The sequence below is a fragment of the Pelobates fuscus genome, chromosome 5 (assembly GCF_036172605.1).
Source record: "Pelobates fuscus isolate aPelFus1 chromosome 5, aPelFus1.pri, whole genome shotgun sequence".
Classification (NCBI taxonomy): domain Eukaryota; kingdom Metazoa; phylum Chordata; class Amphibia; order Anura; family Pelobatidae; genus Pelobates; species Pelobates fuscus.
The window spans coordinates 362,128,977-362,147,920 of NC_086321.1; positions in this window are offsets into that span (position 1 = coordinate 362,128,977).

Here is an 18,944-nt window from a genome sequence, read left to right on the forward strand (position 1 = left end):
GGTACAAAAAGTCATGATGTTTGAGCCGTTTCACCGACGCTCAGCTAAATCTTTTTCGTATTTTTTTTTTTTCTTTAAACAAACCATAGCCATGAAGTAGATAAAGACGAAGGCTGTTTGTACGACGCAGTTACAAATATATTTTGAATCCATGATCTCACAGTGAGAGATTCTAACAGAACAAAGGTCCCAGGTTCTGTAAGGAGGGGTAACAAGCAAACTATGTTTTAATGTTTAAAGATCTCTCTCTGCTTAAAATACTCTGTTTCATCTTTTGGAAATAAGAGACAGATGATCAAAAAGTACAAATACGAAAAAAGCTTCACAAAGAAATTTTTTTTGTAGTTTTAAGACGCAGAAGAAAGAGGGGATTATGAACTGGGATTTCAAAGGAGTTTTGTATCTTTTAAGTAGATCCCTGCCCAGTTTACTAATAATATATCTATTGATCAATCTATCATATTCTATGGAACTTTAAAATCAAATATATGGTTTATTGTATAGCAGTGCTAGATGCTGACCTTTGCAATAATCTATCTTATCTGGTAATCGATATAGCATGATCTGGGTAAAATCTAATACGTGGGCTGTTCACGATTTTCTTAGTGCTGGCTGCTTTTTGCGTGCAGTACATACATTTCTGGAGGCGTGTACACAATATAAATTTACACACACACAATATACTATGAATTCAGAAAGTCGATCCACTTATGGCACAGTTGTTTAAATAAATAAAAAAAAAAATTCACATCAATCTACGCTCAATACCCCGTAAGACAAAGGAAAAACCTGATTTTGAAAACTTTGCAAATTTATTTAAAAAAAAAACTCAAAAGAAATTTAGCTCAGATGCATCCCATTTCTCTGATTCATATTTGAGATTTTTCTACACTTTGACTGGAGTCCACCTGTGGCAAATTCATTGGGGATGATTTAGAAAGACACGTACCTGTCTATGTAAGGTCTCAAAACTGTAAATTCATATTAGAGTCAAAAAAACAATCCACGAGGTCAAAGCAACTGACTGCAGAGCTCAGACAGGATTGGGTCGAGGCACAGATCTGGCGAAGGCTACAAAAACATTTCAACTGCATTAAAGATTCCCAAAATTACAGTGGCCTCCATAATTCTTAAATGGAAAAGATTTAAAACTGAGCATTTGGGGGAGAAGGTTCTTGATACGAGAAGTGAGCACTCCCACTCTCTGTGAGCTGCAGAAGTCATGTGTGGAGATAGAAGTTACTTGTAGAAGGACTACAACTACGGTGGTGTGTTGCGTAACTGCAACACACCACCGATCTTGTCTGTATGAGAGACTGGCCAGATTGCAAGGCACATGAAAGCCCACTTGGTATCGGTAAAAAAAAAAAAAACTGTGAGAAACAAGATTTTCAAGTCAAATAATTATATCTGGAGGAAACCAGGCACCTCTCGGGTACCTATACTATCTCAATGGTGAAGCATGGTGTTGGTAGATTCATGTTTCGGAGATGTTTTTCTGCTGCAAGGACGGGAGACTAGTTAGTGTTGAGCAAATGTTGGGTGCATCAAAATACATAGATTCTCCTAGTGAAAGCTTGGTGGAGACCACTCAGGACCTCATGTTAGGCCAAGGATTTGTCTTCCAACATGACAATGACTGTAAGCACACAAACAAGACAACTCAAGAGTGGCTTAGGGACAACTCTGTGAATGTCCATAAGTGGTGCAACAGAGTCCAGACCTGAAACCAATCGAACATCTCTGATAGGACCTGAATATGGCGTTGCACTGACGGTCCCCATCTATCCTGACAGAACATGAGAAGTATATATAGGATAAGCCGTATTAGTTCAGTAGACAGGATGCCAAAATAACCAGTAGTATGTAATGATACCTTTATAATTGGACTGACATAATATTTAAAAGACAAGCTTTAGAAAGATGTCCTCTCTTCCCTAGGTCCCTAGGTCTGAAGCAATACTGATCAATATGCAATCACTACTATTGATCAGTATTGCTTCAGAGCTGAGGAAGAGAGGAAATCTCTTGAAAGCTTTCCATTTAACAATGATGTCAGTCCAATATAAATGGTATCATTGTATACTGCAATACTTTGCTTATTTTAATATTACATATATTGATATATAGCACACACACTTCTAGTTCATTCCTCTGTGACTTATTGGAAAATTTAGCAGATAAATAAAATGACAAAAAATAATGCTCCTCTATATACCTATCGTTGGGTGGGCTAGTAACATTTCCTTCTAGGCTAGTAACTTTGTCTGCTAACTATGAAACCTGAGAGACACAGAAAGATATGTTTGTTCAGAGGAATTAGGATATAATGATTCCAGGATTTCCTCTTTGGTGGTAATAGTTTTTATTACATACATCTACATAAACTTTGTGTGTGTTATTACATCAGATTTATTCTATAGTTCCACCATAATTTTACAACTGTGTGCTATACTATGTTTAGAATTCAGAAACACATTGTGGGTATGCTGCTTCTTAAAGGGACTCTCCAGTTCCGGGAAAACATATCCGTTTTCCTGGCACCGCAGGTTCCTGCAGTGCCCCTCTCCTGCCCACCCCCCATCCCATGTTGCTGAAGGGGTTAAAACCCCTTCAGTGACTTACCTGAATCCAGCGCCGATGTCCCTCGGCGCTGGGACATGCTCTGCCCAAGCTCCTCCCCTGTCGACATCAGCCGTCGGGGGAGACCTAATGCGCATGCGTGGCAATGGCCACGCGCGCGCATTAGACCTCCCCATAGGAAAGCATAGTGTGAGGACGTCCAGCGTCGTTTAAAACCCTGTTTAGGTATTAAAAACTGCAATAATTACACTTGCAGGATTAAGGGGAATCGGAGTTGGCAACCAGACCACTCCAATGGGAAGAAGTGATCTGGGTGCCTGGAGTGTCCCTTTAAATACATTTTGCTCTACTCTGGATCTTTTAAAAAAATAATACAAATTTTTGTACACACTTGATATACTTAATAATATTTATTTTAATCACTCCAATATATCTACAGAATTAAAAGGCTCATTTGGTAGGTAAATGAACACAGAGCAAGTTATTAAATTTCAGGAACGGAAGTTCCCCCCATCACACTTCCCTTCTGATTTAAAGTCCATAAACCTTAACACTTTTTATAGTATTTTAAACCTGACACCACTTTGTAAATATTAGAAAAATACACATTAAACAACCGCAAAGTGTTTTTGTAAGTTTTTCTGCATGGCTGAAGTCACGCTAGTGATCCACTTGTGATTGTAGCACTGTCACAGTTTAAACTTATTAAAAACAAAAAACTAAATGTTTTAAAAATATAGATTTTTAGACGTAGACACAGTTATTCATTTAAAGTATAGTTCTCAGTAAGATACACAGTTTTATTTGCAATAGGAAATTCTATAATTAGATTACACTGTGAAATAATGGTTTTTGTTTTTTTAATTATTACTAAAAATGATCTTCATTTAAATCTAATTACTAGTGTTGGACCAGGAATATATCGCAAATCTATGCAGTTTTACAGTATTGTAGGGAGAATAGGGAGAGTTTTGTGTTTATAATAAGTCATTTTAAAAAGGTAAAAGGAATTTATTGCAAATTAAGTTGAATTCACAAGATCCGGCATAAAAGGTCAATTTATTTTCAATTATTTATTTAAATGGCTCTGTTGTATAACATGTTTTAATTATTCTTTAACTCTCCCTTTTGAAAAGGCACAGACAAGGCATTTAATGCAAATTAACTTAAATGTTCCATAATGCTTATCACATCCCGGGCAAAGAAACTTAGCAAGGTTCCAAAAAAGAGTTTCTGTAGATGTTGGTGTGCCCTTGTCTCCCTGAGCTAACTCAATCAGCAAGAGAAGGGGATAATGGGAAAAATATGTTGATTTGCATATAGAGCAGGAAATTTTGAACATCAATTATTTAAAATGGTGGTGCCTATTATTCGGTATTGTAAGAAGCTATATGTATGTTAGGGCTTTCCTGACCCATGTTTGTTTTCATCTTAACTTATTTGCCATAAAGTGTTTGTTTGGCTTCTTTGATATGCCTTTTTTTTTTACAGCAATTCTGCTTATATTCTCTATAATTAATAATAATATACAGCCGTACTCACTAATTGACAAAATCGTGTATATCAGTAGTGTTTACTTTATCCCTTGTTTTCCAGTCATATATACGGCTGATCGAGAGCTAAATAATAATCAAGAATGTCCTACAAATTATAATTGCATTGGCATTTCATCATGTTAAGTAAAAAAAAAAAAAAGATATAAAATAAATGGGTGCACTACAAACAAAATGTAAAACATTGCAAAATGATCTGTATATTGATTATATATCCTTATGCAGCGCTGCGGTACATGTCGGCGCTTTATAAATGCCAGTAATAAATAAATACATGATGATATATCCTTGTGTTTTCTTGATGGAAGTGTATCACAGATACGTCATAAACAAGATAAGCGGGTACAGTGTGCATTGCTGTACTGTCAGGTAAGTACCCCGGTCAATGATATTGATACTTTAGAGAGAGTTCAGAGAAGGGCTACTAAACTGGTTCATGGATTGCAGGATAAAACTTACCAGGAAAGGTTAAAGGATCTTAACATGTATAGCTTGGAGGAAAGACGAGACAGGGGGGATATGATAGAAACATTTAAATACATAAAGGGAATCAACACAGTAAGGGAGGAGACTATATTTAAAAGAAGAAAAACTACCACAACAAGAGGACATAGTCTTAAATTAGAGGGACAAAGGTTTAACCCCTTAAGGACACATGACATGTGTGACATGTCATGATTCCCTTTTATTCCAGAAGTTTGGTCCTTAAGGGGTTAAACATAATATCAGGAAGTATTACTTTACTGAGAGGGTAGTGGATGCATGGAATAGCCTTCCAGCTGAAGTGCTAGAGGTTAACACAGTGAAGGAGTTTAAGCATGTGTGGGATAGGCATAAGGCTATCCTAACTATAGGATAAGGCCAGGGACTAATGAAAGTATTTAGAAAATTGGGCAGACTAGATGGGCCGAATGGTTCTTATCTGCCGTCACATTCTATGTTTCTATATGTTATAGATCATTTGTGTTGCATTATTCAATTTATTTTTGTTAGCAGCTCTTCTGTCTGATATTTTTCTTTCTTTCTGATGAGCACCCGATAATTGCAGGATATTAAAGATAGAAAGATTCCTTGCTATATACAGATTATGTGTAGATGCAATTCACTGCAAATGTTTGTGAATTACCCAGAATGCTCAGCTAGCCTAGAAGCCTTAATCTAAAAGGATCGATTTGCGTAGCATCATGGGAAACTTGTCCACAAATCTCTTGATTGCCAAGTTTAGCCATTAGAGCCTTGTACAATACTAAAATAAAAATTTGTAATTTTTATTAATATTATTGGTATTTCTATAGCGCCAACAATAAATAGGATCATTACAAAATGTTACAGGAAAAATAGGTTGATGAGGACCATGCTCAAATGAGCTTACCGTCTAGAGGACAAGAGTTTATAATGCTAATAAAATGGCTCTCAGAGCTGGGGAATCCGTGACATTCCGTGACAGTGGATCTATAAAATGAAAGTGGCCCGGGATATTGTCCCAGATTCTGCTGAGAGCCAGCAATGGCTGGTGTTATGCTTATGTGATATATACGTTTGACCAGTTTTGAGTATGCTCAGTGCTTTGAACAGTGAGTTGAGTGCATGGTTCATCCGTGAGTGACGAATGTCAAATGATACTCAAACGGCAATGACCCTCTGGGTTTGGCCAGTATTGGGTTGGTTTGTGGCTAATTTACTAGAATGGCTCATTCATTACCTGGCCATGTACTTTCATGTCTTTCAGTTATTTTAGTAGTAAGTGAAGTGTCCTCTCTTCAATTGCCCTCTTTATGTCCCTTTGGAAATGTTGAGTATACTGTTGGATGTGTTTGTGTATATGTTTGGATATGTGTAGAAGGTAAATACATTGTGGCTGAGGAATTCCAGTATAATTAGTGCAATAAGAACGATCCACTATGTTTATACAAAGCACTCCTGTCCCTTTAATATCCCAGCAGGACAATAAAGTCTGAGTTTGGTCAATATCGGAGAGTTTTATGACCGCTATAAACCCTACACAAAGAGGCATTAGGACAATTAAAAACCAATGTTATGTTACTAATAGTCCCACACAAACACACTTCACTGGGTCTGCTCCCAAAAAGGCCACCCCACTGAAAAGAGCTCCTTTCCCTCTCTCCCCCCCCCTGCCCCCCCAAGCCACAGCCACACAATAAAAGCTCTCTTCCTTTCATAACAGGCTGCCTGTTATATCAAAGCCTGGGAGACTGATTGAACCATTCAGTTCTGCTGTTCAGGTTCCAGCCCCCCAGAGGCTCACAGTTCCTTCCTTTAAACGGTTTGCGTCTCTGTGTCCACATTCAGATCAAGGTAGCGCAGAGAATGAGGGACCGCGGCAGCACATGAAGTCTGTATACATATACCTCACACATGGGTTTCATATGCCTTGCATGTGACGTGAGTCGTGTTTGTGTATATTTACCTCTGTGCTACGTACGCACATGCCACACCTTACAAAACAAAATGTACCGGACAAAGCAGCTGTGAAAGGCTTTGTGGCAGCAACGTTCCCAGAATGCTTTGCAAAATATGCAAATAAGCACAAACAACATTGAGTTTTTCAGATTTACTATAGATGTCCATTGCGATAACAGCTGTTTAGCCAATGCTCTAGTTAGAATCCAAACATCACCTTTTGGGACTCATCAGTGGGTAGTCTCTCATTTTAAAACTCCCCATAAGTATAACGAGGGGTGTGTGCGTGTGTGTTTTTTTTTTCTTTTTTCAATTTTGACATTTTTTTGGGACAAATTTTTGTTTACCAGAGCATTTACAATACAACACAGGGTATGAATACAGATATAAAATGACATTCAGCAGTAACGTCTTACCTATATAATATGTATAGTGTGTGTGAATGCCCATGTTCTTCTGATGCTCAAATAACTATATTTGTATTAATTCTGGCTCTTTCCCCAAGGGTCAATGGGAGAGCATGAGACTTGCTATTGGTTTACATAGTTCTTTGTGATGTGAACCCGTGGCATGCAGGTAAAGTGCAGAATAAATAGGTATTGAGGGTTCAAATCCTCCCAGTTATGGGTAATACAAAAACTAAAATATAAAAATGCTTTAAAGGAACCAAGCACCCTAACCACTACAGAACGTGTCATTTGTCAAGCAGTTACAGAATTGTTTGATAACTTGCCTAGATCCATCTGGTGTCCGTAGCCACAGACAGCCTGCTCCAGTGAGCTAAGCAGGGTCGATCTCATTGTCCCGTGCTTTTTTCACCCAATGAGCACCATCCTGTATCTCAGCGAAGGCATCCAGAAGGATAAACCAGGGCAAATCCTTTAGATTGTGAGCTCATGCAAAAGATGATATAACAGCCATTCATGCTTCGCCACAACAGCGTTAGTATGTACCATCATAAACAAGATTCTACAATTGTGGCATAAGAGTTGGTTGCACATTTTTTTTTTATAAAGTTGTCAAGAAGAAACAGAGTAATAGTCAGTGGTGTAGTAACATAACATAAGGTGAGCGTTCCAATTGTTTTGGCTGACTATACATGTGTGTTAACTAGAGGAGATGTGTGATGTGCTTGAGAGATAGATTGATAAGCTGGTGAGCCTCACATCTGACTGGTCCTATGAGTTATGTGTGCAATGGCAAACGTGTGTGTGACATGTTAGGTTGACCAGTAGTGTGTTTAAGCTTTTCAATACAAGCAATAAGCCATAAAGGTTTCCCAGCGTGTTGCGCAAAACAGTATAGGATAGCATAAAACATATAACAAAGTCCACTGGGTGTGAGAGTGCATCTTATAGGAACAGAGGGCCCGGGGGTGGCTGCGGTTGGTGACCCGCTTAGCCTATACCTATCGGAGAATGCACAGTGTCCTGGTTGTCATGTTCATCAGGTCCCATTCCTGTTGGTGGCATAGGTGGTACACGGGCAGAAATGTCCAGGTGTGTGACTGTGGCATCACGCCATGTCTGAGCTCTGCTCCAGCCTCCGGTTTGTGCCCCTGTTCTGTAGGTTGCAGCTTTATTAAAGGTCAAGTCCTTGTTCCCTTTGCAAGGGATGCTGATTTGGGGTTCCTTGTGTCTTGTCGCTGCCCGCTTGTGCGTGAGTGCGGAGCGGTGTTAAGTCCCCTTAAGACCCCCAGTCTGAGAGCACGGGTTCGGGTATTTGGGCTTGCACAGCCTGTATGCCAGTGGGGAGCTTGGGGTCTCTGCTTGGGGCGCTTGCGTGGGTAGGCCTTACGTGAGGCTTGGAAATGCTTGAGGTGTGCATCGTTGTGTGGTGCCTGGAGTATCTCACTTACATGCTGCCTTTTCGTCCCCACGTGCTTCTGTCGGCTTTGAGACTTCTGCCATGGACCTTTTTCCATCTTCAGGCTGTGCTGAACAGCTGTGGATCTTGTCTGTAGCTTATTCCAAACGTCCTGGAATAGTGCGTCCAGCCTAGATTCCAGGGTGCTTTGGTTGGGCCCCTGTGTCTGGTTGCCGGCGTGCAGTTCCTGTAGGAGAGCCTCCGCCCTCTTGTGTGGTCCGGGCGCTGTTGGTTGCTTGCTCAGGACTGCAGTCTGGAGTGCCACAGGGTAGTTTGCAGGTCTGTTCACCCAGTGAAGACCGGGATAACCCCCACCGGTCCAAAGGGGAGGTGGTAGGAGGCTTGTAAAGTCGCTTGGTGAGTCCAGAGCTGGAGAGAGCGGCCGCCTCTCCCCAGCTCCAACTCGAGTAGGCTGCATGCGGCGTCCCGGTCTCCCGGCCCCGACGGGCTCCCAAGAGATGTCACTCTGTTCCGCAGTGCACCCCAATTCTCAGGAGTGCACTACGGTATGTTTTGCGGCTATATAGCTGCCGATAATGCCGCAAAAGTGTTCCGTCGGCCAGGAGCTTGTGCTGCTCGCGTCCGCACGGCTCCGAGGTCAGGCTCCGTCCCCCCTGTATTTGTCTTTTTATTGTACATTCCCCCTCAATTGTACAGCGCTGCGGAATATGTTATAAAGTAGTAAATATATAAAATAAACCAGATGCAGGGCTCTAATATGGTTTTACAAATTACTCAGAGGGGCTGTCGCAGAATTCCTAGTGCCGTTTATGGCACTTGGTGTGGTCCTTTAAAAAAACAGACTGGTTCCTTTACTGCAGTGGTTTCTTTGTATACAAACACAGATCTAGGTCAAAAGGCCAAAAAACTAGACCCTTACTTTTCAATATAAGGCAAGCAGTCTGTGTGCAAATCTCCTTCAGAAAAATACGAGGGGTCGTAATGTATAAAGATCAATTCTGCAGCAAACGAAAAGTTTAGCAATCTGTGGAATTCAACTGCAACACTTTTAGAACTTTACCAAATTTAGCACGCATCAGGGGCTTACAAAAAATAACAGCACTGAAGGAGTTAATAGAAGCCGTGTATCTCCTTTTACTGTTAATGTATTGGATAAACGGTCCCTGTAATCTGTGGTTTGTGACTATTTGGACACACAGAGAGGTTGGCTGTTGTGTACAGCGTGAGGTTACACACATCTTGGCAAAGTAAGGATGGTCGGTCTCTCCACTCTATTCTTAACTCCCACAGGGGTACACAGACATTCATTGGAGCAGCACCAAAGGGTTTGGATGGGGGGGAGGCGGAATAATGGGTCTTGCAGGTAAGTAATAATATAATAATATAAATAGCTTCATCAGACACACGATCCGGTGACCCCTTGCTTAGCCAGATGTGAATAAAACACATCTGTCGTGAGACTATTAAACAATACCCTGTAACATGGACCAGCTGTGCCATAAAAACAGGGAATCTGATACGATACGACGTGGGAGCCGAGGAGTTAAACCAGAAACGGGACTCAGCATGTTAAATTTTAACCCCTCTAATGGCAGGAATGCCTCTGTTCCGCAGGCTTACACTATTTCTATTTTTGGTTTTATCTGTTTATTTTAGTGCTTTCATAGATTTAATCTGTCCTTGTATGAATCTACAGCGCTGCATTTTAACCATTTGCGTTCCAGATGCATGCGCGCCAGTGGGTAAAAGTTTTTTTGTGATGCAAAATAAATTGGTGGTTCTGTACAAACAGCATTCCTGAGGCCGAGTTCTCAGAGCAACGTCCATTTGAACAAGTCAAGTTGAAAAAATTTCACAAAACAATTCTATAATGTTTCATCATTGAAAATTATATTATTATTATTATTATTCAATTTTATAATATTTCATAACTCAGTACATAACCGCTGTTCCAAATGCTGTTACAACTCATGGTACAGCGGCCTGTCCCGTGCATTATGAGGGATTTTAGGGCTTGGAGGATTTGCCTGGCTGAGAATCAATGGAAGAATAAGCTTTCAGTAAATTAGGGGCAGGTACTCCATGAGCCCAGATCTAAACCAAATCCTGTTCTTAGTTCTAAACCAGTCCCCCAACCCTAACCTTACCTTTAGGGGCGTCTTATATGGATATAACACTCTAATTATTCTCATTGCTGCTATAGTGCCTGCCAATCTGAGCTGTTCTCCTCTTATTTAACCTATTCATGGCCGGTTAATTTCCCCTCCAGCAACACATACGGGGTTAATCAATAAAGTGAGAATTCAAAGTGAATTTAAGGCCAGAGCTGACGAACTAAAAGCATAGTTGGCTCAGGGGACTGTTCCAGTTCGGCTAGTTTTACCTGAAATTTGAAATCACTTCAAATTTATCTTGAATTCTCACTTTACTGAATAACTCTGTGAGGGTTAAAGAATCCTGAAAGGTATCTTTCTCCTATTATTTCCTGTGAAAGGAAATAGTGTATGGAGTTGACTGGCCTTCTGATTTTTAGGTTCCAATAACATCCTATGTTATTCGTGATCCTTCTCCGAATGTGTAAGGAGGTATCTACTAACCCGTTTGAAAATGAGGAATCCGCACACTTAAAAGCTGCTGGTCCTTGGTGCAACCAGAGCCGGGGCTGGCAACCCCTATACATAGTGAAAAGTAGTATGGTCCAGGCACTCAAGGTCGCTTAAAAGGCAGTTTTATTAGAATACAGAAATAGCAAAATTTCGACCCACACAGAGGGGTCTTTGTCAAGCTTGGAAAAGGCCAGAGTGTGGGTTGAAATGTTGCTATTTTTGTATTGTTCTAATACAACTGCCTTTTAAGCGACTCAAAATGCCTGGACCATACTACTTTTCACTTTAGGGGGTATGTAGAACACACATAGCATGGTTATTCAACAATAAAAATCCACAAGGCGGAGATCCATTTTGATTGCTCTTTCTCTTCCCTGTGTCCGGGGTAGCTGGCACCATCATGATAAGTTGACTCTATCTAACAATCTTACCGTAAGCGATTGGTTTTATCCTGTGACACACACAAACACGCAGCACATACGTGTTTAAAAATAACTGTTATGTAATGCCAGATGTGAGTTCCTTAGCAGCGCTCAGGGTGTGGACACCTTCGATTGGCTACCCTACCAAGCAACCTGACTTCCTGGTGCATATGTATCGCCCCCCTTGAATCTCCCCCAGAAATCCTTGTCAGTCTTTTCACACTTGTCATGTCTGCACACATTGTACACATATTCTGGTTAATAGCAATACATTTATAGTATAGATGCTTGTGAACATAGTTTACCTTGGATGGTTAGCTTAGTAGGGACATAGATTGAGCTTCTGTTTAAATTTACCACTCCCACCGTACCATAGTCTCTCTTCATTCTCCCTAATTATTAACATTCTTCCCAAAAGGTAAAAGGCCTCATTAGTTCTCTTTTATGCACGATGTATACACACCCATCATATTACAGAACAAACCTGTATTACTAGATACATTTTCAGAAGGTTGAATCACTAAAGCGAAACTTTCTTTAATTACCAACAAAACCCATAGCTGTGATATTAGGAACTAATTACTGAAATGTACATTACACACTGAAGCTGACCCATTGTTTTTCAATGCATTACTGCATAGCAACAACCAAAATACACTCACTTTTGCTATAAATCCCGAGAGTTTGCATATTCTGATTTCTGCCCAGACCAGGAAGCCAGTTAGCCAATCGTGATACTCCACACATCCCATAAGTCCCTGTTCAGCACTGCTATGTAGACACTCGAAGCTGTAGATCACAGGTGCTCCAAAGGTAGATCCCCAGATGTGTTTAAACTTCAGCTAACATGCTTTGCCATTCTAAAGGCATTCTAGAGGCGTGCAAAGCATCATGGGAGTTGTAGTTCTACGGTGTCTTGGGATCTACCTTTTAGGCACCCCTGCTGTAGATCATTTCCAAGCTTTCTATGGTAGCGTGAGTCTGTTGCTCATTGAAACCTTTTTGATGGAGAGTGGGTTAAGTGCTGAATAATCCCATATTTACTACGTGCAATGTTTTTAGAACACGTAGAACACTCCCTTTTCCAATATCTGCCATGGGTGACCGTTCCATGCCTCGTCATGCATAGAATTGTCTTTTTGGGATTATTTTTTTTAATACTGTACCATATTCTTTCAGATAATGATCATTCATCATCATCAAAAAATAATTTTTTTTGCAGAATATACATCTTTACTTCAGACGATAAAAATGAAATATCCAAAAACTGTAGGAACGAAATTGAAGCTTGGCAACACAGTTAGGCAGGAATGGGTCTGTTTTAATGTAAACTAGGGTCTTGGTACATTCTGTTACATTTAAGGAATAGGTTTTTTAAAATGCAAATTGTAGGCAAAAATCATTTTCTGAATTGGTGCAAGCTTATTTGTCCTGCCGTCGAAAAGTATAATAAAAGATGCTTTTGGAACATAGTTTCCCGCAGGCCCAGCTTTTCAGCCATTAGTTTTTTCTGCATATTCTGAATTTACTCTTACTACATATGCAACAGGTTTTTGCTATATGCTCTGCTGTGAAGGGTTAATTGGTTGTGCTATCCTCAGTGGGTTTCAAAAAAGTTGATTTATAATGGTCATTATAGCAAGCGGAGAGTAGCGTACGATAAGATCATAGCCAAAGTCCGTGCAGTGGAAAGCGCTATGTAAATGAACTGATTATATAAATATTATTGTAGTATCCATTGTGCAAAAGCAACTTAAGGATTTCTGCTCTTTCCGTTGCATGGAGCTGCACACACATTGCGTACACTGCCGGAGATTAAGGCGATTTGTCTACTAAAATAATGAGTTTTGGTTCTTGGACGTTCGGCTTATAACATGTAGTCCATTATCGTCAAGTTGCAAAAAACTCGGTCACAGAATGATAACAGGTTGCTCTCCGAGCTCACCTATGTTCGCTAAAATATTGCAAGTTGTTGACTTATTTGTGTCCCCCGCTGTTTGTAAATGGTTTGTGAAATGGCTGGAGTGTATTTTTGTTATCCATTTTCAGTGTATGTTAGCACCTTTTTGGAAGAGATGGTGTTAAATTTCAGTCTGTAGATGTGGTTCCACCCATGGTCACATCTGTTTAGGCTGTGGCCTCTCATTACCATCACAATGCTTTTTGTTACCCTGCAGGTCAGAGGGCACATGGTGAAACCCAGCGCTGGCAATGACCAGGGTTCAGTTCGGTGTCAGCAGATGTGTTAACAGCATCATGTGGAACCTCAATAAGGAGATTGCCCTGGGTCCTGGAAAACCGTTATAGTGAATTCACAGGCCTTGCTTCATTCTAGCACTTGGTGGGTTAAAACTCACACCTCTGACCCCAAATCACAATGTAAATAGAAATCAATTAGCTATGAGAAATTTCTCTCCCTTGAGATGTAAGATTGTCCTTTCTGCCATCCGATTAGTTTAATCTCGTTTTTCGGGATCAGTTCTTTATTTCCTTTGTATCCTTTTCTAATGCATTAAGTAAGCATCTTACCTATTCTGAATGGGATTGTATGTGCGTGGCACAGAGCTTCTTATTCTTACCTTATCTGTCGCCTGTCTGAGTCTTGGGGTCTACCCCACACAATTAAATGGGTACAAGATATTGTCAAGAACATAGAGATAGTTTTGAACAGGTTTGCAGGAGCAATGCTTCAAAATAGTTTTTAAATGGTACCTAACCCTTGTCCTAGTGAACCACATGTAAAGAACAGCCAGCGATCTCTGGACTCCTGGCTTCATTGTTGTCCCTGCCTTTGGACAATTTGAAGAAACGGGAGATTACCAAAATTTTCTCTGGGTGACAGGAAATCGGTCACAACCTGCTGGCTTGGTGATGAGCACAACAGTAGTAAAACGTACAACAATTATTGATAGTGCTGAAACATGTATCAAACCTTTCCATCTTTCAAAAAAATTGCCATCCATGGCTACAATACAGACTAGTTTTTGTACACACGACACGGGAGAAATTCTTATAATTTGTTCATTTAATTTGTGTTCTTTTAATTTTTTTAATTTATGTGTAGTTCTTTTGTATTATTCTAATTGTATAAGTAAGCTGTAGAGGAGTGTTTGCATGCTTTTTGTACTCCTTTTTATCTTTGTTATAAAAATCTGCTGTACTTGTGATCTTTTGTAAATAGAAATGTTTAAAAGCCACAACTTTTATAAGCTGTAATGTTGTAAATCAGAAACCGATGGTGGGATATAGGACATCCAACCATGGCTTAGAGCAGTGGTGCCCAAATGGTAGGTCCCCAGAGGTTTTAAAACTAGAGCTTCCATGATTCTTTGTCATTCTAAAGACATGCAAAACTTCCTGGTAGTTCTAGTTCTACACCATCTGGGGATCTACCTTCTGAGCACCCCTGGCTTCGAGCAGTAGAATTTGATGTCAAATTTGACTTGAGGGGTCTCAGGCACAGGTAAACAATGTGCATTCCTGCTTGAGCACAGGTTGGAGTTGTTTGTCAATATGTAGTAGTGTCAAACCCATAAAGCTCAGTTTGATGTTTACATCATCCCATCATTCCGTTAACTGATCACATGATATCAGGTTATATGTACAGCAGAATTTCCATCAGATAGTATGTAGTCTCAGTCTGGTTGTATGGCGCTCCATGTGGACTAGAAGGAAGCGTTTAATTATACGCTGTGGTTAATGGTGGCAGATTCTATTTATTTATCTTTCTCTGGTCCTCCCTTTTATAATTTTCCTGTCCTAGTAAATATTGTTTATCCTCATATTAATATCCTTTTACCTGTACAGCCAGTTGATGTTCCCTTTTACATTGAATCTAAGCAATTAATCTCATCTGTCTGTTACCCCCAAATATATTTTCTAATTTCTGTGCCCCAAGTTGGATCTTCCATCTCTTCTATCTGGTTCAAGATGATATCCACCTCCTTTCCCCCTCCCCATCAAGCACTCTTTTCACCTTTCCTAGCATTTGAAGAAAAATAGACTCTAGCCCTTGTATAAATGCCTTCCAAAACCACTATCGGTGTAGTGATAGTCAATGTCACATCTATGCACCACCCATCTACTCTCTTTTCATCTCTGTACACTAGACTTGTGCATTCGGGTTAACCGAATTGCTAGGTAACCGAATCAAGCGAGTCCCAAATTGAGTGATGGACACAATTCTTTTATGCGATTCAGTCATTTGCTGATTCGGAACAACAAAAGTTTAAAATTAAGAGAAGCCTTATTCTAAATGTTGATCTTTCAGCTCTGTAATTTGGTACCCTTATGTAGGACTACCAAGTTAACCCCTTAAGGACCAAACTTCTGGAATAAAAGGGAATCATGACATGCCACGTGTCCTTAAGGGGTTAAAGAGCAATATACTAGTTGAGGCATGAATTTAATAAACAACAAAACAAAACAACACCGTTGTAAAGTGCTAAATATCGTATAAATTACTTAACTTCCAATCAATCTGTAGCCTCCCAAGATCGTTATCCACCCAAAAACGATCGTAATATATGTATAGAACCACAAGCAGAAATGGGATACGGCTGTACAGTCTATGGAGGGAACATACAAAGAAAAAAACAATAGTGTGATACAGTATATACAGTGAATAGTGCGCTTAAATGGATACACTCACGAGATAGTGGAGATAAAAGAGCATTCAAGATGCCTCCCCAGAAGATATGGGGGGATACTGGTATCCTTTGCAAATGTCGAGCAGCCAATGGGACACAGGACTCCAGGTGAGTAGTAGTAGAAAATATTCGTAATTTTTATTCTCTTTAAAAGGTGGAACAACACCATAAAGATAAAATATAAAAGTGCAGCAATAGGTCCAACGCGTTTCGTTCAACACAGGAACTTCATCAGGGACCGCACAGTAAAAGAAATCACCAGCAATATTGCAGATTGTAAAAAAATACACATCCAGAATGTGTATTTTTTTACAATCTGCAATATTGCTGGTGATTTCTTTTACTGTGCGGTCCCTGATGAAGTTCCTGTGTTGAACGAAACGCGTTTGACCTATTGCTGCACTTTTATATTTTATCTTTATGGTGTTGTTCCACCTTTTAAAGAGAATAAAAATTACGAATATTTTCTACTACTACTCACCTGGAGTCCTGTGTCCCATTGGCTGCTCGACATTTGCAAAGGATACCAGTATCCCCCCATATCTTCTGGGGAGGCATCTTGAATGCTCTTTTATCTCCACTATCTCGTGAGTGCATCCATTTAAGCGCACTATTCACTGTATATACTGTATCACACTATTGTTTTTTTCTTTGTATGTTCCCTCCATAGACTGTACAGCCGTATCCCATTTCTGCTTGTGGTTCTATGAATTTAATAAATCATTTATTGATTTAGATCATGGGTCCTCAAACTCCGGCCCCCCAGATGTTGCTGAACTACAACTCCCATGATTCTTTGAAATACATAGATAGCCAGAGAATCATGGGAGTTGTAGTTCAGCAACATCTGGGGGGCCGGAGTTTGAGGACCCTTGATTTAGATGAACCACATTTAGTACATCCAAATCAATTTATTTTCATTTGGACAGACCATTTTTTTATCACTGTGCACAATTCTACTGTACATTCCACTACAATAAAAGCCAGTGGCACGCAGGGCCAGAAGGCAAATAAATCCTTGCAGTTATAAAACTATGCTGCCTGCCCTGGTTATCTCTTCAAAGTGTGAACAAGGGATGATATCTTACCTCTGGCTTGGCCATTCCTGCCTGTATACACAGAGGACCTGTAAGGGCCACTAGTCACCAGGTATCTCTGCCAGAAACATTTGTTCCAGCTGTGACTAAGAAGTCAGATGGTTATAATATAACCTCTGGCCACAGTTCCTGTAAGTACAAATTATCTGCTGTAACGTGATAGGCTCCGGCTCGCCGTCCAGCATTTACTCTTTTTACAGTTCCTTAATAGCATTCAAATTCTAAAACATTTGTTATTCTGTCCAAAATTATTTATTTTTTAAAGTATCATTATTCGTTCTAAAACCACTTGGAGAACTAAAACGGTGTGAATTACTATAAACCATGCTTATTATGTTCCTAATGCCACCTAAATGTTCACTGTGCCTCCTACACAATGTACCCCCAAAGCCTCTTACATACTTCTATTTAGTGCGCAAAATTATCTCCTATTTGGCCATTGAATGAATCCAGTCCCGAAGAACACCCGATCCCGAATGCCTCTATTTTCATTTCGTGTACAGTCTGTTATTTGAAAGTCCTGAAAAGGAATGAGATTGCTCATGTATTTTGGTGCAGCTAGGACACCGACATGTATTTTTGGCAATAATTACTTGATATGTGAGCACAGGCACTAATTATTTCCATCCTAATTCCACTAATTTTGTAACAGAGACACTTATATTGTCTAAGTAATTATATATATATATATATATATATATATTTCTTCTGCATGCTCTTTTGTTAAGGACATCAGCAAAGATTTGTGTGAGCTGTAGTTCCCATAACGGTTTTCATAAGTAAAGCTGATAACTGAACTACAGTTTCTAGAAAGCCCCACACTGCCCATAAAGGTTATTTACCATCTTAAAGCAGCATTGTCACCATCTGGGTACTTTGCCAAATTTACAAAAACCATGACGGTGACATCACTGCTGGGGCTCCGATAGCCAGGTGAGATTTACCCATCTCACCCTGTTCCTCACGGCGCGGCCATCTTGTTCCAATGGGTCCTCTTCAACTCCTGGTGTTTCAGTTCATCGGAGCCTATGTCACTGCTGTAGTAGAGCACTGAGATCCACGGAGAGATCGCGGAATTCAAGACAATTCCCTGCAGCCGTCACTGGTGACACCTGTCGGAATTGACACTGTAGCTCTGCTTAGTGCAGGGCTGCCCAACAGGTAGATCCCCCGATGTTGTAGAACTACAAATACCATGATGCTTTGTCATTCTAAAGGCATGCAAAGCATCATGGGAGTTGTAGCTCGACAACATCTGGGGATCTACCTGTTGGGCAGCCCAGGCGGAGGAAATTTAGAGAGGCAAAGTTAGGACCAGCAGGAAGAGCATAGTGGCAGCTGCAAGAGACAGGTTCAGGTAAATGGCCAATGGAGCAGTCGTCGTTGAGGGTCTTTGAAAATTAAGCAAATCATCAGAGATTGACAGATCTACTTTAAGGGCTAGTGACGGATGATCCTGTAATAACATTCTGGTCTATAACAAACCTTATTCCTTCAACTAATGCAGGGCTGCATGGTGTGAGAGGACAACCCCCTCCCTCCAATTGTTCCATATAATGGGGAAAAACATTGTTGGCTCCAATATATATTTGATCAGTAAAATAGTAAGGTTATGATGGATCATGTTTCCTGTAATTTTTGTTTTGATCTCCCTTTCCCTTTGGCTAGTGTTGTTAAGGAGAGTATATGGGAACTGAATCATCCGGCTCTTGAAGCTCCGGTCAGGGAAATTCGGACACATACTGGAATATCACAAGCTGATATGGGGCACCGGGGAGAAATGATG